This window comes from Dermacentor albipictus, chromosome 1 (assembly GCF_038994185.2).
Source record: "Dermacentor albipictus isolate Rhodes 1998 colony chromosome 1, USDA_Dalb.pri_finalv2, whole genome shotgun sequence".
In the NCBI taxonomy this organism is placed as follows: Eukaryota; Metazoa; Arthropoda; class Arachnida; order Ixodida; family Ixodidae; genus Dermacentor; species Dermacentor albipictus.
Genome location: NC_091821.1, coordinates 245,533,438 through 245,560,942, shown reverse-complemented (window position 1 = coordinate 245,560,942; position 27,505 = coordinate 245,533,438). Strand labels below are relative to the sequence as shown.

Below are 27,505 nucleotides of genomic sequence, written 5' to 3'. Positions count from 1 at the left end.
AAACGAAGATCTGTTTATGAGACACGCCGTAGTTGAAGGTTCCAGATTCACTTGGCCAGCTGGGCTTTTTTACCGCACACCTGAATCTAAGTACACGAGGGTCTTTCTTTTTTTTTTTTTTGATTGCGATTCGCCCCCTCAGATCGACCTACGGCCGCCGCGGCCAGGAACGAACCCACGGCCTAAAGCTTACCGGTGCAACACCATTAAACTAACGCGGTGGGTACGTAGCAAAACAAAACAGAAATGCGGCAATTGTTACAGCGAAGCTCTACATGGCTAGGTTAAGGAAAAATTGAGTGCGTCTATCGAGCCGTGCAGACCGAGAATTTCTCTCCATACGTCGACCGATCGCGAAGATAGTGTATTACCGGGCCGACTCTCGGCGGAGGTGAAGCAGGCTTTAAGCACTCCGCCAACTTCCAAACATAAGTATGATATGTTATATCCGAATACAACCTGTATCAGATATTAAGCTGATAGGAACAGATACTACACTTTGACGCGCGTCGGCTATGTCTACGTTGGTTTTCGAGAGACCTCACAACCACTACTGCACTGCGGGACGTCGACCAACGCACGATCGCCGAGACTACGGAGGAGAAGTGTGTGCCCTCGGAGAGCGGTGAGGTGCGTGTCTGTCCTAGGTGCCGGGATTCGTTAGCGAAAGTCGTCGTGCCGCGTTTTGCAAGAATACATGGGTATGTATACCCCACGGTGCCTCATCGTCTTCCGAGGGTCAACATCGTGGAGGAGCGACTAGTCGCACCTCGTCTTCCATTTGTGTGCATACTGCGTTTGAAGCCCGGCAATGGACAATTTGCCATTAAAGATTCCACATACACAGCTTCGCTGGTCATCCACCATCACACAGTATAATGTTCAACGGGGTATCAGTGTATTATACACAGTGTAATACCTCAGAGGCTGAGGTATTTTCTGCTGATGTTCTCGCGCACCGTCTAAACAATACAATGGCCGCGAAGCGGACGAATCACTGTAGAGCCATTTTCACTGATTCTACAAACACTACAAGTGTGCCGGTGACCGGCTTTGTTCTATGCGAAATTGCGCAGAGAAATAACTATCCATATTGCAACAAATATCCCTCTTCAAGAGAATAATGATTTCAAATCGACGCTTTATTTTTCTACCTTCTCGCGATTAGGCATGTCGACGCCGTCTGCCTTCCCGTGTAGGGGCTGCTCGTTTGGAACCCATTCCCCCCGCGCTGCAGCCCGATTGGCATCGAACTCTTGCCTCTAATTGCCTAATATCACTTATTTCCGCTTCCCTCGAGCAATGAAGAGCTTACAGACGCTTGGCCCGCGAATAGTTTCCTACAGCAGCAATGGGGTCTAACGTCCCAAAACTCCACAATGAGTTACGAGGGAAACCGTAGTGGTGAGAGCCGTAGCCTTTTAAATGCGTAAGCATTTTTATACCTACCCTGCGAGAAATTTGTCCGTAACGTAAGACAATCAATGGCTCATACCCCCGTAATAAAGCAAAAAATGCAATCGCTCATACCCCCTTAAGGCAGACGCTACAAGTGCTCAGCAAACTGAAGCGAACCGTGCATACATTCACTGATATCCCGCATAAAACACACAGAACACCGTACGTTTCAACAAAGAACACGTTTAAAGCAAGCATCCGAACCATCTATAAATCATTACATACCTCCCTCAGAAAATGTACAGCTGGTTTCGCAATAGCTTCGATAAATTAACCTTAGTTCACCTTACGTAACACCAAAAGTAATAGCGTTGACTTGCACCAAAGGTACCGCCTTGGACTGCGGTATTGAACTACATCTTAAACCTGCGTTAACATGTTCGCTATGGAAAATGATAAGCGAACGATCGATGAGGGTTGATATGGGGTTCTACTAGTCGGATCAAGCTCTATAACATGACTAATGCATTGGGCTCCGTGGAAATACACAAGTGGCACAACGTTTACGTATACTCAGACAACAAAAGAAGAATTGAATTATGGGGTTTCACATGCCAAAACCATTTTCTGATTATGAGGCACGCCGTAGTGGAGGACTCCGGAAATTTCGACCACCTGGGGCTCTTTAACGTGCACCTAAATCTAAGTATACGGGTGTTTTCGCCCCCATCGAATTGCGGCCGCCGTGGCTGGGATTCGATCCCGCGACCTCGTGCTCAGCAGCCCAACACCATAGCCACTGAGCAACCACGGCGGGTCAAAAAGAAAACTTAAAGTATGACTAAATTTCAAGTTCACGTGGCAAAACCGCGATCTGATTATGAGGCACGTCGTAGTAGGGACCTTCGAAAATTTCCACCACCTGGGTTTCTTTAACGCGCACCTAAATCTAAGTACACGGGCGCTTTCGTATTTAGCCCCCTCGAAATGTGGCTGCCGTGGCCTGGATTCCATCCCGCGACCTCGTGCTTAGCAGCACATCATGGCCCCTGAGCATGTGTTGGTGGGCTAGTTGGTTAAGCATGATTACAAGGACGGCGCCGAATAAAACAACACACGAAGAAGGGGAACACGAGACAGCACGTAGGCGCACTAACAACTGAGTGTTTTATGTCTTGACATAGTAATATATAGCTGCTGTCAAGGATCAAAACAATAAGAAGAAACAGGGCAGTAATCTGCATCGCACAAAGAAGCCAAGATACAGAATAACTTCTAAGTGTCGCTCTCAAGATACGCCAGTTCCTTTGTCGAAAGAGAAACTGAGGCTTCACTGATATAATCAACACCACGCTTTTTGATCTCAAGCGGTTCAAATATCTCCCTTGTCAGTTCATGATCAGCTCTGTTCAGAACACTGGTTCTATCAAAATCTGGGATGCACTTGTGAGCCTTACAATGCGCACTTATATGACCGGAGAGCTGGTTTTCCATCTTATATCTATGCTCGTGCAATCTGTCATTCAGACATCTGCCCGTTTGGCCTGCATATGATGAACCACACGACCAGGAAACCGAATAAACTACTTTCTTTACACATCCGACATGTTTCTGCCCATGTTTTTTTGCGCACACCTGTTTGTTTGCCCGATTTACTGCGTTCACTTTGGCACACATCAAACCAACACGTTTCAGAGCGGAAAATATAACACGAACATCACTTATCAACGCACATCATAGCCACTACCCAACCACGGTGGGTCTAACACAAAAATTCCTGCGTGAATTTTCGTTTACTTCTTCACAGCCGAGCACGAGATGTGGCACGATGAGAAAGAAGTGGACCCGCGCATCCACGTGCAGTTGATGCTCGCTCATCGAATCGCCATTTTCCAGAAGTAACTTAAGCTCCTGTCCAACAAGAAGGTCATCCTGATTCACTGTTGTCGCACGCGATCAATAGCGACAGAAGGCAGCAACGCGACGAACAGAGGATCCGCAGCGCCTGAACATCGCCGAATGTCAAGAGGTATCTGCGTTGCCGGAGCCGCTGCACAGATACAGGAGAAACGGAAAGTTCAACACCTCTTCGTGACAAGCCGCGAGACACCGGAGCTTTGGCGCTTGGTCCTGCTATGCATCTACCTCTCCCGAGCCACCGAGCACTACTTCGGCATTCTCAGAAGAGAAAACGATCTCCTTCAGCGCGTTGTTATCGTGCTTGCGCAGCGCAACTTCCAATGGGAATACCGTTTACGACGTTCCTCGAAGTCATTGCCATTGACGGTGACGAGCAGCTGCATCGGTCAGTTCTGCTCCCGAAGTCGTCTGAGTTGCACATTCCTCGGCAACAAAAGCAACGTCCTTCAGCGCATCACCAACCCTCTGACACAGGTCATCTAAGTACAGGAATCCTGTACGCTTCTATCTTCGAGGCCGCTTCTAGTGACGGCAACCACCAGCAGCAGCTGTGGATTCTGCTTCTCACGACGTCTCAGCGGTACCTTCCTTGGCAGCAACAACGATCTGCGTCTGTGCATCACCAATGTGCAGTCACACGGACAAGCATGCTTGACGCACCGAAGCTATCGGAACGCACCAAGCCATGGGGCCAAGCGCTGCTGCGGGCCATACAACGGGCCGTGTGCACGGCGTGGGCCGCAGCTAGTTACATCCACGCGCACCTTGTTGTGAGCTTCTCGGCGCCCAGATGCCAAAATGACGTGACTGATTGCCGTTGGCCACCCCCGACGCACGGTCACCTCTCGCTGAGCGCGAAGACTCCAGCATTCACAGAACTGCTGTCCAGCTCACCTCCGCCTACGTCAAGACCACTTGTAAGATCATTCCACAGCAAGCCGCCGGAGCGGAATCTATCCTGCGGCGCGCCTCAACATTTTGCCTTTCCTGCTGCTGCCACCGACGCCTCTCGCCTTTTTGACAACAGTTGCGTGGATGTCACGCAAGTCCATGCCGCAGCAGTTGCGCGCCACCAGGATGTCGTAGAGGCTGCGAAAATGCAGAATGGCGACACTTCTCAGGCCCTCGCAGCGGTTGCACTTCTGGCGCTCGAGACAGGCGAGCAGAGCGAACGTCTGCTGCTGTCACTGGGTCTCGACCATTTCCACCATCGGTTTCAACGTAACTATCTCTGCATCTCCGACCTCCACGAAGCCAGCCACAGATGCGTCTGCAAGAACGTCGTGGCCGCAATGGAGCTTTCGCCGCCGCTCATTAGGGAGAGCCTAGAGCTTTTCCTTCGCAAAATAGCAGAATGCATGGAGCAAGGATACGATCAGAGGTTGAACGCAGTAACACAGCCATATGCAGCAGACGTCGACCAGGATGAGCACGACAGGCTGAACGGCGTCACACAGTCAATCAATGACGAAGCTGGCGAAGACAACGTGGTGGAACACTTAGTGTGCGCTCCCACGCAGCCAGACGAAAGACACCAGCACCTGGCGTCGGATCCATCAGAGCTCAGCTTCGTGCTGTGGAAAGCGTTCCAGCCGTGTTACGAACACGATGCCGGTGACGGGTGCAGCGAGGAGTTGTGCGCGCCGACCCAGATGGACAATTCTCCACCCCCGAAAGCGCAATACTTGCTGAAGTACAGTGGATAGAGAGGGGTTCTATGGCGGAAGAGGGCAAGATCGACGAGGAGACACCGCCACTGTCGCGAAAAACTACAACCGAGGAGACTCCGCCACCTTCCCCTGGCTTTGTTTTAGAGAGCGATTCTGAAGACGATGATGACGACACGATCACGGCCACCGCGCGACATTCGCCATCAGGTCCCGGTATGACCGGTGTGAGTGTCTACGAAGACTGTGTGACACCTGGAGCCGCTATTCGCTCGCTCATCACCGGAAGTGTCGGAATGAGGTCAGAATCCAAATGAAATAGATCAGCTAACACACTGCTATATAACATGTGCTCATGCAGCGCAACTGGTTATGGAATCCCTTTTCGCGGTGTTCGTCGAGGCCCCTGCTAGCACCGCAAATCAGCTGGGAAGATGTGGATTCTGCTTCTCAAGACGGCAGGCTTGGAGTGGGACGTACATCTAGTGCATTCTTGTGCGTGACGTGGGTTCCTGCTGCGGAGGCAAGTGGAGCGATCTCGACTGCTATGGTTGGATGAGTGGACGCAATGCGCGCCTCGGACTTCGTACGTGCCTTCATGGTGGTGTGAAGTGTGCGAGCACTCTGATTGGTCATAACGATTTTGTCTCTTTAAAAGCATTATTCCACACGAACCATTGTAACTATTAATGTGCAATTGCCACGTAGCATCTCTTAGATAATCTTCATATGTTCTATCAGGTGCAATAAAAGAAATTGAATTCGAAGTGAAGCCGTCCGAGACATTTATTTACTTAGCTGTAGCCGTAAGTCGCAGTACACACTACATGTTAGGTTATCGTGGATAGGATCACTGCTTTCCGTCATGCGCACCATCGCAGGTCCGTCACTTACGTGCGCTAAAGAGAATATTTTCGAGCCATTTATCAATATGTCTATATCAATTTAAATCAATATATGTTCAGAAGAAAGTGACGCACAGGAAGAACAGTTGCACAGTTAGGAAACGCATGAGCAGCGTCCACGGCTGCAACAGAGAAGCGCCTAATGGCAAAGTATCTAATAGGCGTTCCTTTATCACCGCAGTAAAAAAGAAACGCACCGATCTTTAATGGCAGAGACAATTTTGTAAAGTATGCGCAAACGTCTGAACGAGACAGGGTTAATCTGTTTCGGATGTGCTGTAGTTTATTGCTCCGCTGTTGTCTATAGGCTTCATATTATCCTTCCCAAAGGCGGTATCATACCGGATTTACGCAGCATCTATGAAACCACCTGTCGTCTTCAGTAGTCTGCATATAACTGTTAAACAAAGTTAGACACTCTGGCCATCTGAATAGGGCATGGTATATCAGAAACAACAGTGTCAAATAGCTTTGCGCCCGCAGCTTTATCGTGCCACACGGAGCCCATTCGGAGTGAACGACTGCCAGAAGCGACGCATCAACAGTCCTGCTCATTTATCGCATCTAGCATGCCACCAACTACGATAGAAATTATACATTGCATGCACATGATTCCGAATGCATCGTCTTTCATGGCCCTTTCAACCAAGTGCCACCGCTGAAACAAATAAGCTCTCAGGTTTATCTCTCTGCCAGCGGAAATGGCCGTACCACACATATGAAACGCGGAAATGCCATGTGTATTTTATTTTCTATATTTTGAACAGACGTTATGTAAATCGCAAGGAGCGTGTAGAGCAACTGGGCTTGTTCAAGTCTATTAGCAGAAGGGGCGGATGCTATGCGGATGCTATGCTATGCGACGTTGCTTTGTGGGGCACGTTGCCTGGCTATAGTTGGTTTAGATTCACGACAGACACGGAGCAGCGCAATACGACAGGGACCATGAATAAGACACACGTACACATACACCGAGATACAAGTTAGCGGTGTGTGTCGATCTTTCTTATTCTTGGTCGTATTGTCGTATTGCGCTGCTCCTCGTCTATCCGGCTTGGTGGAGTTATTTTGAGCACCTGAACAATTCACAGAAGCGCTCGGCGTCTGTATTTACAGATCGATCTTCCATAAATTTTCGTGCGATGTTCCATGTGCTTTTCTTTAAATTAGTGCTATTAAATAAACATTTTTAGTACTAGTACAATTACACAGATGGCTATCAGTATCGTCGTCAGAAAGAGAAATTCGCTTCTTGACTCGTAAGTAATATAGATGGGACGCGTCAAGTGGCTGTGCAGTGATGTGTGTATATCAACACGGGGAGTTTCCGTAAACGTCAGTTGCTAGAGCGCTCCCACGTCTTTATCACTGTGCCATACTGTGTTGTTCTGTTCATAGCGCACCCCAGCACAACTAAAATCATGAAGTGTTAAGATAAAAAGGAAAATGAAAAACCAGAAATAGCCGGATAAAGGGCCACATAATTAGCAACGATCCTGTAATAACACACTACTGAGAGACAGAGCGCATCTACGGACGAAGCCAGAAACTATGAGAAGACAGGAGAGGAGTGCAGCTAGAAAGAAGACAGAAGAAAAAGTAGGAAGCTCGGAAGTAAAGAAAGACAACACGTTTTGAAAGATATCAATATGGACAAAACGACAGCGCCTTCTGTGGAGAGGTGAGTGCCTGCTGAAATAGGCAGGAACGCGGAAGGTAGTCGCTGCTATAGACTCTTCCGCAGAACCCGCAGTGGAACAGAGGCTAGTAGAACAGAACACGTAATATTTCTAGTAATTATGTCGCATGGAGATCGGCCGTCGGTTCGACTGCGTCTGCAGGTAAGTGGCGGAAGTGTATACGATGATTACTGAGACTTAAAAATTTGTTGGTTCATGAGGTCAGGAAACGATCTTTATGCATATGGTATGGTATGAAGAACTTTATTTAGGTCCTGAGGGATCAGTCTGGGACTGATGCGGGCCACTCCCACGTCGGTACAGAGAGGCCGAGCCCCTCTGCTATCACACGGGCCCTCTGGACAGCCCTGAGCTGGTCCGCCAGCACTTCACTGTGCAGCATTCGCTGCCACCACTGTTCACCTCGAGAACCATCACCGGCCAACGCCAAGCAGCGCCACAGCATGTGTTGTAAATCGAGCAAACCCCCACACTTACTACAATAGACTGAAACCCCGCAGTCCGGATTAATTTTATTCATGATGACAGGGTTAGGGTACGTCCGTGTCTGCAGAAGCCTTAATGTAACCGCCTGCGGCCTATTTAATTTAGGATGTGGCAACGGGAATGCCCTGCGCCCTAAGTAATAGTGCTTGGTGATTTCGTTGAAGGTTAACAGTTGGTCCCTGTACTCAGGAGCGGGAGATCCAGCCCCTTCAGGGAGTACACGGCACACTAATCCTCGTGCCTCCCTGTGCGCCACCTCGTTGAGGTTACGCGGGGCTCCCTCCACTGTCCCCATGTGCGCCGGGAACCAAGTAACGGTATGCGAAGTGATATCCCTACCCTGCAGCAGTCTGTTAGCCGGTTCCGCAACAAGTCCTCTCGAGAAGGCTGTAATCGCAGATCGCGAGTCGCTAAACACCAAAACTCTTCTAGAATCAATTAGTGCTAGAGCAATAGCCACCTGTTCAGCAACCCCCGGATCTTTGGTATAAATGGAAGCAGCATTTCTAACGCTCCCTTTGCCATCTAATACCACCACCGAATAAGCATTTTTACCATAAATCCATGCGGCGTCAACAAACGCAGACTCCTCCTCCTGATCCTTTGCCTCTCGCAACAAAGCCCTAGCTCTCGCGACCCGCCTCCCTACATTGTGCACGGGGTGCACATTCCGCGGAAATGGACGAACCATGATATTTGCCCTAAGGTTCACGTTCAACTCGTGTAGGGGCGCCCTATCGTGCGACACAGCCACCGATTCTTCAATTGACTCTAATATATACCTACCCGGTGGTGTACCTAGCAACCGCTCCCTCTGTGCGGAACGTTGAGCCTCAGCAATTTCATCTAAAGTATTATGCAAACCCAGTCGTAACAACATATCGTTTGACGTAGTCATAGGCAGACCAAGCGCAGCCTTGATGGCTTTTCTGATTAATGCATCCAATTTATTTTTCTCCCCCCTATTCCAATTTAGCATAGCTGCCACATACGAGAAATGACACATAATAAATGCGTGAACTAAGCGCATTGCACCTTCTTCTCCTAAACCCCTATGCCTATTAGAGATCCTTCTTATAAGTCTTATGGCCTCCTCCGTTTTCTTGGTAATACGCTGAATGGTTCTAATGTTCGATCCGTTCGCTTCAAGTACAAAACCCAGGACCCTGATTGCTTCAACTTTGGGTATCACCGACCCTTCCCTAGTATGAATTCTAATGCAAGGCTCAATGTCCGGTACCCAACCCCTCGGCCTACGACCTAGCTTCTTAGATTTGAAGATCAACAACTCCGACTTTTTAGAGGAGCACTTGAGCCCCATGAGACCCAGATACTCCTCCGTAAGCGTTACCACCTGCTGCAGCCTAGCCTCAAGCTCTCCATCACTACCACCGACACTCCATATAGTAATGTCATCCGCGTAGATAGAATAGCCAATATCCTGGACAGTGTCCAGTCTATTAGCCAACTTCGACATCGCCAGATTGAATAACATAGGCGAGAGTACGGATCCCTGCGGAGTACCACAGCAACCCAATTTAACGACTTCCGATTTTATCTCCCCAAACCTGAGACATGTCTTTCTATCCGTAAAGAAAGCCTTGACAAAATTGAAAAGCCGCTGCCCCAAATTCAAGTCCGATAGCACCCGTATAATGAAAGAATGTCGGATTTTATCGAAAGCTTTTTCCACATCAAGTCCAATTAGTGCCTTAGTATCCCTTGTTCGCCGGTCAAGGATCTGATGCTTAATCCTGATCATAGCATCCTGAGTCGAGAGGCCGGGCCGAAATCCTATCATCGAGTGCGGAAAGACCCCATTGCCCTCAACATAACGCGTTAGCCTATTTAAAATGGCATGCTCAGCGACTTTTCCCAAACACGATGTCAGGGAAATGGGTCTGAGATTTTCAAGCCCTATGGCCTTCCCCGGTTTGGGTATCAGAACAGTAGTTGCCAGTTTCCACTCTTCCGGGAAAGAGCCTTCCTTCCATAGGCAATTGATCTGCCGCGTAAGGAACTCAATTGACCCATCGTCTAAATTCCGCAGCATTTTATTCGTAATGCCATCCGGCCCTGATGCCGATCGACCATTAAGATTCTGCAGCGCCATCCTTATATCACTTTCAGTAAATTCCGCGTCCATAGCTGCATTTTCGTCTCCACTATATTCCAAAACCACATCAGGTGTATCGTGCCGGGTCTCCAACGGAAGGTATCTCTGAGCCAAATCCTTTAGCAACTCCTGCTCCGTGGAGTCCCGACACGCCTGATGGACCAGCTAACCTATCACAGTCCTCTGATTAGACTTAGTGTTTGTCTCATCTAGTAAATGTCTGAGCAAACTCCAGGCGCCTCCCCTCTTAATGCGACCATCAATAGAATTGCACACTTCATCCCATTGCTGCTTGCACAGTACCCGACAATGGTCTTCAATTTCCTGATTAACCACTGCTATACGCTTTCTAAGCCTTCTATTTAATCTCTGACCCTTCCATCTCGCTAACATCGACTGCTTTGCTTCCAACAAATGTGCCAGGCGACTATCCATGTGTTCCGTGTCAATATCGGTCTTAACCTCTTTAGTGGACGCCTCAACGTCACTTTTAAGCTGACTAGTCCACTGTTCCAAGGTCAACTCATTTCCCTCATCATCGATTCTCTGCGCTCTTCTTTTCCTAAATGCATCCCAGTCAACCATCCTGAATGTGCGCTCCTTTTTATTAGCCACTACCAAAGTAATCATAAGTATGTAATGATCGCTACCAAAATCTATATTAGAATTGGACCAGGACGAATCCACCACCCCCCGAACAAAAGTGAGATCAGGTGTCGAATCTCTACATGTCGACGTGCCAAATCTGGTGGGATACGAGGGGTCTGTAATCAGAGTTAAATTCAAATCTAGTGCCTGCTGCCATAGTCTCTCCCCCTTAATAGTGCTATAAGCATACTTCCACACATGATCTTTATGCATAGACCCATTAACTTTTTCCTAACACGCCCAAATAAAATTCTGTTCGAATTCCTTGCGCCATACCACACTATTGAGGCATAATAATGTAAATGACCAATAAATGTAACTGACAACGTATCCTTTACAATTCCAATAACACCAGGTTTGCTTTGAATACCAACAATATACTACCAAAAGTATGCAGTAACTATCAATGACACAAAGCCTAATTTGCAACTGTAACATTGTGGAATAACCTGCTTGAGGATATAAAATAAAATATATGCTTTGTTACATCACAGAAAAAAAGGTATTGTTTCTAATAGATGGTCCTTGCACTGCCGTCTTCTGTTCCTTTGAATTATGTTTAATAGTTGTTATAAAGTATAATCACTGTTGGTTACTCACTTCTCTTCATGCATCTCAAAACAGGATGTTGCGTTGCAGGCTTGAGCTATCGGACGTCCTTCTGTATATTCTGCCCAATACATACCACCTTCGTAAGCAATAGACGTTCTTTGATTGAGTGATTAAAACACCGCCCGGTCAACAGAATAAAGGTAGACGATTTTATAGGTTTCACGCGATCGAATACGAGTAAATTCTGATTTCAGATTAATTTAGAGTCAGTCCGTTTAACTGGTACCATTCAGAGAAGGATAGGTCTGACTGCAGAGTGAGGCAGCCCTCAGTAGTGTGAATGTCCTTAACTAGCTTGATGTCGCCAGCGTAAAAAAGAAATAAAGGCTGCTGTGTTGTAGCGAAAACGCCATTGATGGTGTTCTTTACACCATCAATGGTTTAAACCATTAAACCGAGAAGCCATTGCACCATTAAAACAAGAGAAGTGGACCTAACGCGGAACCTTGGGGCAAACCAGTGGATACTGTACAGACAAAGGCAGGTAGTTCATTGACCATCACGCACAGCTGGGTACTAGAGCTAGAATAGCAACTTCTAATAATAATAATAATAATAATAATAATAATAATAATAATAATAATAATAATAATAATAATAATAATAATAATAATAATAATAATAATAATAATAATAATAATAATAATAATAATATAATAATAATAATAACAGCATGAGCTTCACTTCCCCTACCATATCAGCGCACCATTTAAGATTTGCTCCTTCAGAGAAAAACGCTAAAGCGGAAGAGGTACGAAAGGACAATAAAACGGTCCAAAATTGTCTGCTTCAAACCATCGTTTATTCATCTGAATCTCATTGACCAAGTCAGTGACAAGTCAAGGGAGAATAAGAAAATAAACATTCAATCAACGCCGCCCATATACCTTAGATTCCTACCGCACTAAACTGCTGACGCGAGAATAAGAGAATTTGCAGATTCCAGCGAAGAGCGCCGCAGTAACAACGACAGCTATCTCATTACTACGCGCTTTATTACCCCCAAATTGGTCGCAGACTATGAGTTGCTAAAGGCATTCCAAGTGACACGCCAATCTAATAAAAGAACCCAATATTTTGTGTGTTTGTCTTTGTTTTACAGTTTCTGATGTCCGTCTTGGCATATGGCATACGTATGTCTCACGCAAAGGTCTGAACGCACCGCGTCTTAGCAGCACCGTCGATGTTGACGTTGCACGGACGCATAGGGTCACGTCAGAGATTGTATATTCTCTTTTTTTTTCGTTAATTGTGTGCGTGTTCCTTTTCTTTTTTTATCACTTGGTAATACAAAAATGTTCTTACTCTTCAATAAACAAGCATGCACTTAACAAAGTTTACACGCAAACCATGCAAAATACACAGTAAGCAGTTTTCGAAGCCATTTCTTTTTCTTTACTTCACAGCCGAACACGCGCCATTCCACGATGAGAAAGAAGCGCTCTCGCGTGTCCTCGTGAATCTGATGCTCGTTCATCGAATCGCCATTTTCGAGCGGCAGCAATCGTTCGAGACGGACAAGAAGTGCTTCCTGTTTCTCGGTGCTCGCACACCAACACATCGAGGGAAACCAAGATTGCCATGCCCAGAGGATCGCCAACGCCTGAACATCGCCGAACGGCAAAACGCACCGACGTTGCCGGAGCCTCTGCACAGATGCACCAGGAACGAGAACGTCAGACGCGCTTTGATGTCAAGTTGGGAGGACCTGGAGCTTCTACAATTGGTCCTATCCCGCAACTACCTGTGCAGAAACACCAAAAGCTACCTAGGTGTTCACGGCTGCGATTAACATCCGCGTTAGCGCATCAACATCGCGCTGATGCAGCGCAGTTAGCTACCGGAATCCAGTTCACCCATTTCATCGACGCCGCTGCACGTGAGGGTGACCGGCTACGGCAGCTGCGAATCCAGCTTCTCAAGCCGAAGGAGCGGCGGCTTCCTCGACAGCCAAAACGCTCACCGCATCACGACAGCACTGAAGCACCGAACATGATCCTGGACACGCTGTGGGTTTGGGAACGTGCAGAGCCATCCCGCGAATCACCGCCCCACTTACAACAGGCTGTGTGCTCGGCTTCGTTCACTGCGACTTGCATCAACCCGTCGCTTGTTGTAAGCTTCTCCGCTTCCGTATGCCGAAATCACGTGACTAGTTGCTGTTCGCTGTCCTCGATGCACGGTCGCCTTTCAAGCAGCGCGAACGTACATGGGTTCGTGGCGATGCTGAGCTGCTCACCTCCGTTTAAGCCAAGCCCGCCTGGGAGGTCAATGCCCACCAAGCCTCCAGCGCGACTGCTTTCCTGCCGCACACCTGCACCTGCTGCCTTTGCTGCTGCCGACACCAAGTCCTCTATCCATTCCGACAACATCTGCGTGGGCGTCGCGCTGGTCCGTGCTGCAGCAGTTGCGCGCCTCCAGGATGACGTAGAGGCTGCGCAGGCGAGGATTGGCGACGCTGTTCAGGCTCTCCCAGTGGTTGCACTTCTGGCCCAGGATATCGGCGAGCATGGCAAACATCTGCTGCTGGCCCTGGGTCAGGATTTGCTCGACCATTGCCTTCGACAGGACTATCTCTGCAGCTACCTCCTCGGCACGACCAACTAGCCATATAGGACTCCGCAGGAGCGTGCTGGCCGCACACGAACCTGCGCCACCGCTAATTATGCCCACCCCCCAGCTTTTCCTTTACAGGATTTCACAATATACAGGCAGCAGGAATAAGGTAAAAGGCTGAATGCAGTAACACAGCCGTACGCCGCAGACCTCAACCGTGATAAATAGGACAGCCTGAATGTAGTCACGCCGTCATTCAACGGCAAAGTTGACGAAGATGACGCGGCGGACCCCTCCGTGTACCCGCCTTCGCAACCGGAGGAAAGACACCGGCGCCACGTGCCGGGTCCGAAGTAGTTGCCCCGCCACTCAATGTGGAGTACCTCAGGACTCTGTGCTGCCATCTTTCGTATTGTGTGCACTACGATGGTTGCGTTTCCTTCTGCGTAGGCTGGCGCAGTGGCTGGCGCACCATATCGGTGGACGAGCCGACTTTTAAAGGACATAAAGATTACGCATAAATTGACGATGTCGGAATGTGTGAAGTAGTCTTCGTGGTGAACATTTGGACTGTTTGTTAGCAAGAGCCCACTGGGATTATCGGTCTATCAGTGTACTGACCGCGTATATTCTTGCATATCATACTTTACTGGACCTATTCGACGGAATAAAAAAATAATAAAACTTGACGTGCCGGTCTCGGGAATGTCATTCTCTGCTTAAAGGGCAGCTCGCCGTAACCAGGACTCCCTAACTTATGGATGAGACCATCGTCGTTGTCAGCCATGAGCACCACCGCCGCTCGATCGCTTACGCGTACTGAAGAGCACATATTCAACCAGATGTGCAATATCGCCGAACAAATAATACCTCGATTGTTCGAAATTTTAGTATTACCACGTCTTCATTATTTCCTGCAATTATCTGTACGTACATTCACCGGGTTTCTGGCACGTCTCTCATAGTGGGTACGTGCCATATTTCTAAGGATCATCCTTATCATAATATAATCACCATCATCATCAACGGAATGAATAGATGTGTGCTTAACGAACACGCCTGAAGATTGTATACGCTACCGATAGATAATCGCCGTGATAACAATATCCATAAAATAGTTATCTGCTTATATATTTATGCAATCCATGATTAGCGGTGACACTACGAAGAAACGCGCCAGTTTCCTGAAAGCTCGTATTGGGATCCGGAGCGCTCGAATACCTTATCTGCGTGCTCTCACGTTTTCATGAAGAAATCTAGATCGTTCAGCCAGCATATATCTTAGGGAAACGGGGACATATTAGGCGTGCATTGCAGTCACATATCGAAATTTGTTGGTTAGATAAGGGCTCAGTGAAAATTGCTTAACGCTCATTTTCCCCATGTTGAGAGGCGCTATATGAAATGCTTGCAAATTTTCCACTCACCTGACCGAACCAAGAGCGGAAGCTCTGTTTTAATTGGAGAACATCGACGCCTTGTTATGGGTGATGTGTACGGAAAATTTTAACTGCGTAGTTTATAAACAGCCTTTGCGCAAATTACTTGCTCGAGCTTTGCTAAGTTTAACAAGCTTACTTTACGAAATTCTTTCTAGGTTTCCATAATCTCCCGAAAGATCTTAACATACCTTAAAGTTGACATTTTAAAGTAAGGAGGAATTCTTATGAAGGGTGCGTGGGCGGAACTGCAAAATTAAAAAAGAAATCAGGCAAAGATGGGTTTTGCAAAAAGTTCTTAAATAAAGTTTCTCAAAGTGTTTTACGACCATTAGCCGCAATACTTTTTTAGTCCTAAGAGAACTGTACGTGACAGTGTGTTCATGTTCGTTGGAAATAGGGGTTATGCTGGTGCTGATGTCTGGATAGAGCTCGATGTTTTGCTGCGACAAAATTGCTGGAAATATTTATATAGTAACCGTTTTCTGCCAACTTTCATGCGTCTCTTGCGCAGCAGGTTTCCGCGTTGTCTTCAGTGAACTAACAAGACACGTTATATGTGTTTTCTGGAGATAAGAGGCCGGCTTTGAATTGACGGGCAGGTCTCGGGGATATCTTTTTAAGCTGCCTACGTAAATCGCAGAAAGCATGACACTGTAACCTGTCGTTGATATCATCGTCGTTTGTCATTGGATCCACTGCCGCTCTATCACTTCCGCGCACTGAGGAACATGTATTTCATCCCGTCTAAGAACATCTTCATGCCAACTACAACCAAACTATTGTGCAGTGGAGACCGATTTTTTTTTTAATATATCGTGGGGGGTTTACTTTTCAAAACCGTGATCTCATTATGAAGCACGCCGTAGCGGGGAACTCCAGATTAATTTTGCCCTCCTGGCAATCCTTAATGTCCGCCTAAATCTAAGTACACGGATGTTTTTTTCATTTCGCCCCTATCGAAATACGTATTCCGACGCATAAGTTGCAATTTTAGCGAGGCGAATTGTTCTTAAAGCGGTTACCTGAATGCTATATAATATTATTTTAGAGAAGAGGTTAGGCCCTATACGTACCATGTACTTTAGGTCACATTGCAGACCCTTTCTCTCTATAGCTATAGACCGATAAATGAGAAAGGAATTTAGTTACAGAAAATCAGAGAGGTCCCTCAGCATTGGTGGGTATTAGAAAAAATATATTCTATAGTTGTTTTCCGCATTTATCTTTCTTTTTGTTGAAGTATACTGCTCGCTCAATATCATTATCCTCGCTTTTTTTCAAATACTTACTGTTTCTTTGCTCAGATTTAGGCATTGTTAGATAGTAAATGTTTTGTGGAACAATAACGCTTTAATCAACCGCAATAATAGTACTGCAGTAGATTTCCTAGTTTGCGCACTAAATAGTGAAAGAAAATTCTTCGCATTTGCGCTTGCCTAGATGATGAAAAAAAATGTTGAAAAAATGTAAGTTCCGAGACTATTGTTTTTAAAGTGAATAAAACGTCTATTACACAACTAAAATGCAAGAAATACGAATGTATGCACTCATTCAGTAATCATCAGCAGGATACTCGTCGCGATAAATACTTTTTTTTCTTTTTCTGGTTTGTTTCCTTGCCTTTGGGGCCTCCTTTGTGTACTGCTGTGTAGCCCTTTCGGTGGGATAAGGTCAATGCTGGTCAATGCTATGTAACCCATCCACTGACTAGCGTCCTGATGCAATTCTGAATGACTTCAGAAAACTGCATCGGACAATGCTGTCATCGTTAAATGTGACAGCGACAACCTGTGTAGTTGCATTCAATATCTCAAGTGCAGGCGACACCTGAGCGCATTCTGGTGTTCCCTAACAGCTGAACGTTCCCACCGCAGTTGTCACACATAGTGGATAAAAGTTTGATGTCAAGCAATGCGTATCCAGTCAGCATTTCCCAGTCACCTCACGCTTCTAAATGCGTGAGTTTTGAAAACGACATGCACTTTGCGTTGGGCCCCGTTGCCCGGCGTCTTGAGGCAAGAACAGCATTTCTTACCATGACGGGCCAACGTATACCGATTTCCGTAGAGGTGGACGCTCCTACAAAAGTCACTTGTATTAGACATGGCCCACACCTTCCATTCATACGTAAGTGTAGTCGTCGCATAGTATCTTCACAATAGTCATTCATTGCGCTTATTTGAGACAATAAAAGAAACAGGATTGGACGCGCAAATCTCGTAGATGCCTTTTTAGGCTTTCTGCGTAAGTCTCAGTAACCGCTCGATCACTTGCGTACCGTAATGTATAGGGAATAACAAAATCTCAATAAAACAAAGTGGCACAGATGGAGTAGGTGTACGATTAGAAAACATGCGAGGAGCGCCTATAGTAGCAATAGAAAATCGCCGTAGTGGCAAAGTATCTAGAAGAGTCGGCTGATTGAGTAACGAGGACAAAATTTTCAGTTATCTTCTGTGGTCTTACACGCCAAAACTAAGATCTGTTCATGAGACACCCCATAGTTGGAGGCTCCGGATTAATTTGGTGAGCTGCGGTTATTCATTCACCGCCCGCTTTAATCTAAGTACACGAGCGTCTTCTTTCTTCTTTCTGTTTTTTTTTCGCGCTTCGCCCTCTCCGAACTATGGCCGCCGCTGCCGGGAACGAACCCATGACCTAGAGCTTACCGGCGCAACACCATTAAACTAACGCGACAGGCGGCGGAACAAAGCAGAAATACGTCAGTTGTTACAGCGAAGGTCTACATGGCTAGCTTCTGGAAAAACTGAGTTCGTCTATCGAGCCGTACAGATCGAGAATTTTCCCCCATACCTTGACCGATCACGAAGATAGTGCAATACTAGGCCGAACCGCGGCGGAGGTGAAGCAGGCGTTAAGCACTCCGCCAAATTGCAAACATAACTATAATATCTTAGGCCCCAATACAACAATACAACCTGTATTAGATATTAAGTTGATAGGAACAGATACTACACTTTCACGCGCGCCGGCTATGTCTACGTTGGTTTTCGAGTGACCTCACAACCACTACTGCACCGCGGGACGTCGACCAACGCACGATCGCCTAGACTATACGGAGGAGAAGTGTATGCCCTCCGAAAGCGGTGAGGCGCGTGTCTGTCCTAGGTACCGAGATTCGTTAGCGAAAGACGTCGTGCCGCGTTTTGCAAGAATACGTGGGTATGTATACCCCCCGGTGCCTGATCGTCTTCCGAGGCTCAACATCGTGGAGGAGCGACTAGTCCCACCTCGTATTCCATTTGCGTGCATACGGCGTTTGAAGCCCGGCAATGGAGAGTTCGCCATTAAAAGGCCCACATACACAGCCTCGCTGGTCATCCACCTTCAAACACCAGAATGGCACTGAATTGTCTTTTTTTTCTGATTACAAACCATACGGTAAGTATTCTAAAGCGTCCCAACGAGGCTGAGCTATTTTTTGCTGATGCTCTCATGCACCGTGTGGACAACAGAATGGCCGCGAAGCAGGAGAATAAAGGTAGAGCCATTTTCACTGATCCTACAAGCACTACAATTGTGCGGGTGACCGGCTTTGTTCTCTGCGAAATTACGCAGAGAGATAAATATCCATATTCCATCAAATATTCCTCGTCATGAGAATAATGACTTTAAATCGACCCTTTATTTTTCTACCTCGTCGAGATTAGGCGCGCCGACGTCGTCTGCCTTCCCGAGTAGGAGCTGCTCGTTTGCAACCAGTTCCCCCGCGCTGCAGCTCGATTGGCATGGAACGCTTGGCTGTAATTGCCTAAGAGCACTTTTTCCCGCTTCCCTCGAGCAATGAAGACCTTAGAAACGCTTGACGCGTGGATAGTTTCCTACAGCAGCAACGGGGTCTAACGTCCCAAAACTCCACAATGAGTTACGAGGGAAACCGTAGTGGTGAGAGCAGTAGCCTTTTAAATGAGTAAGCATTTCTATACCTACCCAAAGAGAAATTGGACCGCCACGTAAGACAATGAATGGCTCATACCGCCGTAAGCAGGGAAAAAATGCAATGGCTCATACCCCCTTAAGGCAGAGGCTACAAGTGCTCACCAAAGTGAAGCGAACCATGGATTCATTAATTCAAATCGCGCATAAAACACGCAGAACACCGTTCGTTTCAACAAAGAACGAGCTCAAAACAAGCATCCGAACCATCAATAAATCATTACATACCTCCTTCAGAAAATGTACTGGTGGTTTCGCAATAGCTTCGATAAATTAACCTTAGTTCACCTTAATTAACACCAAAGGTCATGGCTTCGACTCCCACCAAAGGTACAGGCTTGAACTGCGGTATGGAACTCTATCTGAAACCTGCCTTATCATGTTCGCTATGGAAAATGGTATGCGAACGATCGATGAGTGTTGATAAGGGGTTATATTCGTCGGATCAAGTTCTATAACATGACTAATGCACCGGGCTCCATGGAAGTGCACAAGTGGCACAACGTTTACGTATACTTAGACAACAAAAGAAAATTTATTTTATGACTAAATTTCAGTTTCACGTGCCAAAACCACAATCTGATTATAAGGCTCGTCGTAGTGGGGGACATTCTGAACATTCCACCACCTGGGTTTCCTTAACGCGCACGGGTGCTTTCGTATTTCGGCCCCTCGAAATGTAGCCGCCGTGGCCTGGATTCCATCCCGCGACCTCGTGCTTAGAAGCACCACATCATATCCACTAACCAACCACGGCGGGTCTAACACAGAAATTTCTGCGTGAATTTTTATTTATTTATTTTTTTACTTCTTCACAGCCGAACACGAGACGTGGAACGATGAGAAAGAAGTGGACCCACGCGTCCTCGTGCAGTTGACGCTCGTTCATCGAATCGCCGTTTTCAAGCAGTAGCTTAAGCTCCAGTCCAACAAGAAGGTCATCCTGATTGACTGGGGACGCGCGCGATCAATAGCGACATAAGGCAGCATCGCCACGGCCAGAGGATCCACAAAGCCTGAACATCGCCGAAACTCAGGACGTGTCTGCGTTGCCGGAGCCGCTGCACAGATACAGGAGAAGCGAGAACGTTCGATGCCTCTTTATGACAAGCCGCGAGACGCCGAAGCTTTGCGCTTGGTCCTACTAGGCATCTACCCTTCCCAGGCCACTGAGCACTACTTTGGCGTTCTCGGCAGCGAAAACGATCTCCGTCAGCACATTGTCATCGTGCTTGCGCAGTGCAACTTCCAATGGGAATCATGTTTGCGACGTTTGTCGAAGTCATTGCCATTGACGGCGACGAGCAGCTGCATCCGTCGATTCTGCTCCCGAAGATGTCTGAGTTGCACTTTCCTAGGCAACAAAAGCAACGACCGTCAGCGCATCGCCAACGCTCTGATGCAGGCCATCTAGCTACAGGAATCCTGTTCGCTTCGTTCTCCGAGGCCGCCTCTAGTGACGGCAACCACCGCCAGCAGCTGTGGATTCTGCTTCTCACGACGCCTGAGCTTCACCTTCCTCGGCAGCAACAACGATCTGCGTCTGCGCATCACCAACGTGCTGCCACACGGACAAGCATGCTTGACACAGCGAAGCTATCGGAACGCACCAAGCCATGGGGCCAAGCGCTGCTGCGGCCCATACAATGGGCCGTGTGCACGGCATGGGCCACAGCTAGTTACATCCACCCGCAGCTTGTTGTGAGCTTCTCGGCGCCCAGATGCCAAAATGACGTGACTGGTTGCCGTTGGCCACCCGCGACGAACGTTCGCCTCTCGTTAAACACGAATACTCCAGCATTCACAGAAGTGCTTTATAGCTCACCTCTGCCTACGTCAAGACCACCTGTAAGCTCATTCCACAGCAAGCCGCCGGACCGGAATGTGTCCTGCGGCGCGCCTCAACATTTTGCCTTTCCTGCTGCTGCCACCGACGCCTCTCACCGTTTTGACAACAGTTGCGTGGATGTTGCGCAAGTCCATGCCGCAGCAGTTGCGCGTCTCCAGGATGACGTCGTAGAGGCTGCGAAAATGCAGAATGGCGACACTGCTCATGCCCTCGCAGCGCTTGCACTTCTGGCGCACGAGACAGACGAGCTGAGCGAACATCTGCTGCTGTCACTGGGTCTCGACCATTTCCACCATCGGCTTCAACCTAACTATCTCTGCATCCCCCGTCTCCACGAAACCAGCCACAGATGCCTCTGCAAGAACGTCGTGGCCGCAATGGATCTTCCGCCGCCGCTCATTAGAGAGAGCCTCGAGCTTTTCCTTGGCGAAATGGCAGAATACACGGAGCAAGAATACGATGAGAGGTTGAACGCAGTAACACAGCCGTACGCAGCAGACGTCGACCAGGATGAGCACGACAGGCTGAACGGCGTCACACAGTCATTCAACGACGAAGCTGACGGAGACGACGCGGTGGAAGACTTAGTATGCGCTCCCACGCAGCCAGACGAAAGACACCGGCACCTTGCGTCGGGTCCATCAAAGCTCAGCTTCGTCCTGTGTAAAGCGTTCCAGCCGTGTTACGAACACGATGCCGGTGACGGGTGTACACCGAGGAGTTGTGCGCGCCGACCCAGGTGGACGATTCTCCACCTTCGAAACCGCGACACTTGCTGAAGTACAGTGGACAGATAGGGGTTCGATCGCGAAAGAGGGCAAGATCGACGAGGAGACACCGCCACTGTCGCCAAAAACTACAACCGAGCAGACTCCACCACCTTCCCCTGGCTTTGTTTCAGTGAGCGATCCTGAAGACGATGATGGCGACACGATCACGGTCACCGCGCGACATTCGCCATCAGGTCCCGGTATGACCGGTGTGAGTGTCTACGAAGACTGTGTGACACCTTCAGGGGCTACTCGCTCGCTCATCTTCGGAAGCGTCGGAAAGAGGTCGGAACCCAACAGGAACAGATGAGCTAACACACGGCTACATACCATGTGCTGACGCAGCGCAACTAGTTATGGAAACCCTTTTCGTGGTGGTCGTCGAGGCTACTGCCATTAGCGGCAACCAGCAGATGGAGGCGTGAATTCTGCTTCTCAAGACGGCATGCTTGAAGTGGAACGTACATCTATTACATTCTTGTGCGTGACGTGGGTTCCTGCTGCGGGGGCTCGTGGAGCGATCTCGACTACTCTGGTTGGATGAGTCGACGCAATGGGCGCCTCGGACTTTGCACATGCCTTCATGACGGTGTGAAGTGTGCGAGCAGTCTGGTTCATCATAACGATTTTGTCTCTTTAAAAGCCCTTTTGCACACGAACCACTGTAATTATTAATGTACAACTGCCACGTAGCATCTTTTATATGATCTTCATATGTCCTAAAAGGCAAAATAAAGGAAATTTAATTCGACGTGAAGCCTTCCGAGACATTTTTTTTTAGCTGTAGCCGTAAGTGGCAGTAAGCACTTATCATTAGCTTATCGTAGATAGGATCACTCCTGTCCGTCATGCACACCATCGCAGGTCCATCACTTCACTTGTGTGCACTAAAGCGCATATTTTCGAGCCATTTAGCAATATCTCTATATCAATTGAAATGAATGAATATCCAGAAGAAAGTGACGCACAGGAAGAATAGTTTATATTTAGGAAACGCATGAGCAGCGTCCACGGCTGCAACAGAGAAGCGCCGTAATGGCAAAATATGTAAAAGGCGTTCCTAATTACGCGAACAAATTTTATCGCCGCAGCAAAAAGGACACGCACCGATCATTAATGGCAGAGACATAATTTTGTGAAGTATGCGGAAAGCTCTTAAGGAGACTGGGGTAATCTTTGGATGTGCTCGTGTAGGTTATTGCTCTGTTGTTGTCTGTAGGCTTCGTGGTATCCTTCCCACAGGCTGTGCCATACCGGCTTCGCGCAGCATCTATGAAACCACCCAACGTCTTCAGCGGTCTGCATCTAACTGAGAAAGAAGTTACACATTGTGGCCATCTGAACAGGGCATGGTATATCAGAAACGATTATGTAAAGAAGTGTTGCGCGCGCAGCTGTATCTTGGGACACGGCGCCCTTTCCAAGTGAATCACTGTCATAAGCGACGCATCAACAGTCGCGCTGATTTATCACATGTAACACGCCACCAACTGTAATCGAAATTATAAACTGCATGCACATGATTCGAAATACATTTTCTTACATGGCCCTTTGAACTAAGTGCCACCACAGAAAAAAATTAGGCACTCGGGTTTATCTCTCTGCCAGCGGAAATGGCCATGCCACCAATATGAAACGCGGATATGCCGTGTGTATTTTTTTTTTCTTTAGTTCGAAGAGACGTCTTGGAAATCGCGGGTAGCGTGTAGAGCAACTGGGCTTGTTCGAGTCTATTAGCAGACGGGGCGGATGCTATGAGTACGTTGCTTTGTGGGGCGCGTTGCCTGGCTTGTTGATTTAGATTCACGACAAACGCGGAACAGCGCAATGTGACAGGGACCATGAATAAGACACGCACACAGCGCGCACGCATACACCCAGATACAAGTTAGCGCTGTGTGTGGGTCTTTCTTGGTCGCATTCTCGTATTGCGCTGCGCGTCTATCAGGCTTCGTGGAGTTATATTGAGCACCTTAACAACTCAGAGAAGCGCTGCACTTTTGTATTTACCGATCGATCTTCCACAAACTATCGTGCGATGTTCCTTGTGCTTTTCTTTAACTTGGCGCTATTAAATAAACATTTTTAGTAATAGTGCAATTACGCAGACGGCTATCAGTATTGTTTTGCTTCTTGACTCGAAAGAAATATAGATGGGACGCGTCAAGTGGCTGTGCAGTGATGTGTGTATATGAACACGGGGAGTTTCCGTAAACGTCAGTTGCTAGAGCGCTCCCACATCTTTATCTCTGTGCCATGCTGTGCTGTTCTGTGCATAGCGTACCCCAGCGCAACTAAAATCACAAAGTTATAAGATAAAAAGGAAAATTAAAAAACCAGGAATAGCCGGATAAAGGGCCACATAATTAGCAAGAAGCCATAATTAGCATAATTAGCTATAGCATAATTAGCCGGAAGAAGTAAAGAAAGCCTTGGGAGATATGCAAAGGGGGAAGGCAGCTGGGGAGGATCAGGTAACAGCAGATTTGTTGAAGGATGGTGGACAGATTGTTCTAGAAAAACTGACCACCCTGTATACGCAATGCCTCATGACCTCGAGCGTACCGGAATCTTAGAAGAACGCTAACATAATCCTAATCCATAAGAAAGGAGACGCCAAAGACTTGAAAAATTATAGACCGATCAGGTTACTCTCCATTGCCTACAAACTATTTACTAAGGTAATCGCAAATAGAATCAGGAACACCTTAGACTTCTGTCAAGCAAAGGACCAGGCAGGATTCCGTAAAGGCTACTCAACAATAGATCATATTCACACTATCAATCAGGTGATAGAGAAATCTGCGGAATATAACCAACCCTTATATATAGCTTTCATTGATTACGAGAAAGCGTTTGATTCTGTCGAAACCTCAGCAGTCATGGAGGCATTACGGAATCAGGGTGTAGATGAGCCGTATGTAAAAATACTTAAAGATATCCATAGCGGCTCCACAGCCACCGTAGTCCTCCATAAAGCAAGCAACAAAATCCCAATAAAGAAAGGCGTCAGGCAGGGAGATACGATCTCTCCAATGCTATTCACAGCATGTTTACAGGAGGTATTCAGAGACCTGGATTGGGAAGAATTGGGGATAAAAGTTAATGGAGAGTACCTTAGTAACTTGCGATTCGCTGATGATATTGCCTTGCTTAGTAACTCAGGGGACCAATTGCAATGCATGCTCACTGACCTGGAGAGGCAAAGCAGAAGAGTGGGTCTAAAAATTAATCTGCAGAAAACTAAAGTAATGTTTAACAGTCTCGGAAGAGAACAGCAATTTACAATAGGCAGCGAGGCACTGGAAGTCGTAAGGGAATACACCTACTTGGGGCAGGTAGTGACGGCGGATCCGGATCATGAGACGGAAATAATCAGGAGAATAAGAATTCTCCTGATTATTTAGAATAAGTAGAATAAGTTCGGTCCGGATCTCGTGAGCTGCTTCTCCGTAATGTTCTTTGTGTCAATAAGAATTGGCTGGGGTGCGTTTGGCAGGCATTCTCAGATCATGAACAGCAGGTTACCATTATCCCTCAAGAGAAAAGTATATAATAGCTGTGTCTTACCAGTACTCACCTACGGGGCAGAAACCTGGAGGCTTACGAAAAGAGTTCTACTCAAATTGAGGACAACGCTACGAGCTATGGAAACAAGAATGATAGGTGTAACGTTAAGGGATAAGAAAAGAGCAGAGTGGGTGAGGGAACAAACGCGAGTTAATGACATCTTAGTTGAAATGAAGAAAAAGAAATGGGCATGGGCAGGACATGTAATGAGGAGGGAAGATAACCGATGGTCACTAAGGGTTACGGACTGGATTCCAAGGGAAGGGAAGCGTAGCAGGGGGCGGCAGAAAGTTAGGTGGGCGGATGAGATTAAGACGTTTGCAGGGACAATGTGGCCACAATTAGTACATGACCGGAGTAGTTGGAGAAATATGGGAGAGGCCTTTGCCCTGCAGTGGGCGTAACCAGGCTGATGATGATGATGATGATGATGAATCAGCAACAATCCTGGAATAACACATTACTGAGAGACAGAGCGCATCTACGGACGAAGGCAGAAACTATGAGAAGACAGGACAGGAGCATATCTAGAAAGAAGACTGAAGAAAAAGCAGGAAGCTCGGAAGTAAAGGAAGACAACACGTTTTGAAAGATATCAATATGGAGAAAACGACAGTGCATTCTGTGGAGAGGTTAGTGCCCGCTGAAATAGGCAGCAACGCGGAAGGTAGTCCCTGGTGTCCTGTTCTGCAAAAACCGCAGTGAAACAGAGGTTAGTAGAACAGAAGACGTAATAATTCTGGGAATTATTTCGCATGGAGATCGCACGTGGGTTCGGCTACGTCTGCAGCTAAGTGGCGGAAGTGCATAAGAGGATTACTCAGACTTGAAAAGTTGTTGGTGCATGAGGTCAGGAAACGATATTTATACACAGACTCATTTACTTTTTTCTAACACGCCCACATAAAATGCTATTCGAATTCATTGCGCCATACTATTCACTATTCAGGCATAATAATGTAAATGACAAATAAATCTAACTGACAACGTATCCCTTTACCATTGCAATAACACCAGGTTTGCCTTGAATAACAACAGTATACTACCATAAGTGTGCAGTAACTATCAGTGACACAAAGCCTAATTTGCAACTGTAACATTGTGGAATAACCTGCTTGACGATATAAAATAATGTGTATCCTCAGTTACATTAAAGAAAAAAAACTAATCCCGTTTCTAATAGATGGTCCTTACACTACCGTTTTCTGTTTCTTTGAATTATGTTTAACAGTTGTTATAAAGTATAATCACTGTTGGTTTCTCACTTCTCTTCATTCATCTCAACACAGGAGGTTCCCTTGCAGGCTTGAGCTATTGGACCTCCTTCTGTATATTCTGCCCAATACGTACCACCTTTGTAAGCAATAGACGCTCCTTGATTGACTGATTAAAACACCGCCCGGTCAACAGAATAAAGGTAGACGATTTTAAAGGTTTCACGCCATGGAATACGAGTAAATTCTGGTTTCAGATGAATTTAGGGTCAGTCCGTTTAAGTGGCACCATTCAGAGAAGGATAGGTAGGACTGCAGAGCGAGGCAGCCCTCAGTAGTGTGAATCTCCTTAAAAAGTGTGATGTCGTGAGCGTAAAGAAATAAAGGCTACTGGATTGCTGAAGACACGTCATTGATGAAAAATAGCAAGTGGACCTAACGCGGAACCTTGGGGCACACCAGTGGATACTGTATAGACAAAGGCAGATAGTTCACTGACAATCACGCACAGCTGCGCACTAGAGCTACAATAGCAGCTTCTATTAATAATAATAATAATAATAATAATAATAATAATAATAATAATAATAATAATAATAATAATAATAATAATAATAATAATAATAATAATAATAATAATAATAATAATAATAATAATAATAATAATAATAATAATACCTTTTCGAGAACAGCAG

General features: G+C 46.9%; 1 protein-coding gene, 1 non-coding gene and 1 pseudogene across 3 annotated transcripts in view; all 3 read right to left on the bottom strand.

Annotated features, from left to right (window-relative positions):
- Positions 1 to 27,505, bottom strand: part of Idua (alpha-L-iduronidase) — a 368,620-nt gene that overhangs the window by 73,637 nt on the left and 267,478 nt on the right. The window lies entirely within an intron of this gene.
- LOC135907972 (U2 spliceosomal RNA) lies at positions 339 to 517 on the bottom strand (annotated as a pseudogene).
- On the bottom strand, positions 18,260 to 18,447 carry LOC135907970 (U2 spliceosomal RNA). Its single transcript, XR_010566155.1, has one exon. It is a non-coding gene; the product is annotated as a U2 spliceosomal RNA (small nuclear RNA).